The sequence below is a fragment of the Arachis duranensis genome, chromosome 6, assembly GCF_000817695.3.
Source record: "Arachis duranensis cultivar V14167 chromosome 6, aradu.V14167.gnm2.J7QH, whole genome shotgun sequence".
In the NCBI taxonomy this organism is placed as follows: domain Eukaryota; kingdom Viridiplantae; phylum Streptophyta; class Magnoliopsida; order Fabales; family Fabaceae; genus Arachis; species Arachis duranensis.
In genome coordinates, this window is record NC_029777.3 from 37,691,840 (window position 1) to 37,694,480 (window position 2,641).

Consider the following 2,641-nt stretch of genomic DNA (forward strand, 5'->3'; position numbering starts at 1 on the left):
CACACACCAAGTGGGCCCGGAAGTGGATTTTTATGTCATTTACTCATCTCTGTAAACCCTAGGCTACTAGTTTTCTATATATAGGACCTTTTACTATCGTATTTTCATCTTCGGACATCTAGTTCTTAGATCATTGGGAGGCTGGCCTCACCGCCATGCCTAGACCTTGTTCTTATGTATTTTCAACGGTGGAGTTTCTACACACCATAGATTAAGGTGTGTCTAACCTTGTCTGTGGTATTCTGAGTAGGATTCAATGATTGAATGACTGTGACGTGCTTCCAACTCCTGAGGGCGGGGCGTTAGTGACAGATGGAAAAGAATCACTGGATTCTATTCCGGCCTGATTGAGAACCGACAGATGGATAGCCGTGCCGTGACAGGGTGCGTTGAACATTTACACTGAGAGGATGGGAGGTAGCCACTGACAATGGTGAAACCCTTGCATAAGCTTGCCATGGAAAGGAGTAAGAAGGATTGGATGAAGACAGTAGGAAAGCAGAGAGACGGAAGGGACACAGCATCTTCATGTGCTTATCTGAAATTCCCACCAATGAATTACATAAGTATCTCTATCTTTATCTTTATGTTTTATTCGTATATCACCCATATCCATTTGAGTTTGCCTGACTAAGATTTACAAGGTGACCATAGCTTGCTTCATACCAACAATCTCTGTGGGATCGACCCTTACTCGCGTAAGGTTTATTACTTGGACGACCCAGTACACTTGCTGGTTAGTTGTGCGAAGTTGTAGTGATCACAATTTCGCATACCAAGGTTTTGGCGCCGTTTCCGGGGATTGTTCGAGTATGGACAACTGACGGTTCATCTTGTTGCTTAGATTAGGTATTTTTTTTCAGAGTTCTTAAGAATGAATTCTAGTGTTTCATGATGATCTGTTGAAGTCTGGCTGGCTATGAAGCCATGTCTAATTCTATTGGACCGAGGTTTCAACTTATCGTCACAAGAGCTTGTTGATTTCTATCAATCTTGCTGTTGGAGCAGTGATCTGCTACGGCTTGGCTGGCCATTGGCCTATGTCTAGTGTTTTGGACCGAAGCTTTCTTTGAAAGCTTGGCTGGCTGTGAAGCCATGTCTAATTCCTGGACCGGAGTCTTAGACTAGCATTGCACTGATTCCTGGAATTCTCATTAAGAATCTTGATATATTTGTTTTCTTTTTCCACTTAATTTTCGAAAAGCACAAAAAAAATTTACAAAATCATAAAATCCAAAAATTTCTTGTTTGAGTCTAGAGTCTCATTTTAAGTTTGGTGTAAATTGCATGTCTCTGTTCTTTTTGCATACATGCATGTGTCTTCATTAATCTTTAAGTTGTTCTGATCTTTGAATTCTCTTGACTTGAGTGTTTATGTGTCTCATATGCATTCTCATTAGTGTCAGTAGTGTACAAACTGCTAAGTTTGGTGTCTTGCATGCATTGTTATTTGATTTTAGTTGCATTTTGATTATTCCTCACTATTAAAAATCCAAAAATATTTTTAAATCGTGTCTTTTCAAGTCAATAATACAGAGAATTGAAGATTCAGAACATACTGCAGAGGAATTATACAGAAAAAGTTGGGCGTTCAAAACGCCCAGTGAGGAAGGCAAACTGGCGTTTAAATGCCAGCCAGGGTGCCTGGCTGGGCGTTTAACGCCCAAAAGGGTAGTGTTTTGGGCGTTAAACGCCAGAATGTGCACCATTCTGGGCGTTTAACGCCAGGATGGAACAAGAGGGAAGATTTTGTTTTCAAATCAAATATTTTTTTTAGTTTTCAAAATCTTTTCAAAATCAAATCTTTTTCAAAATCAATTTCTTTCTATTTTCAAAAATACTTGCTATCAATTAATGATTTGATTCAACATCTTCAATCAAATCTTTTTCAAAATCAATTTCTTTCCATTTTCAAAAATACTTGCTATCAATTAATGATTTGATTCAACATTTCAAGTATGTTGCCTTTTCTGTTGAGAAAGGTTTAATGTTTGAATCATATCTTTTCTTTTTAGCCAAGTTATTAAAATCAAATCTTTTTAAAATGTTTTTCAAATCATATCTTCTCAATCACATTTTTTAAAACCAATCATATCTTCTTAATCATATCTTTTTCAAAATAGTTTTCAATCATATCTTTTTAATTTCTAATTTCAAAATCTTTTTCAAAAATCACTTGATTTCTTTTCCACTCTTAATTTTCGAAAATCAATAAAAGTTTTCAAAATGTTTTCAAAATCCTTTACTTAATTTTCGAATACTACTTCCCTTCTTCTCACATCCTTCTATTTATGGACTAACACTATTCCTTAAATCACAATTCGAACTCCATCTTTCTTGATAAGTTCAAATTTTCTACCTCTGTCTTCCATTTTCCTTTTCCTCTGACACCTTAAGGAATCTCTATACTGTGACATAGAGGATTCCACATTTTCTTGTTCTCTTCTCTTTTTTATGAGCAGGAGAAAGGACAAAAGCATTCTTGTTGAGGCTGATCCTGAACCTGAAAGGACCTTGAAGAGAAAGCTAAGAGAAGCCAAGGCACAACTCTCTGTAGAGGACCTAACAGAAATCTTCAAAGAAGAAGAACCCATGGCAGCCGAAAACAACAACAATGCCAACAATGCAAGGAAGGTGCTGG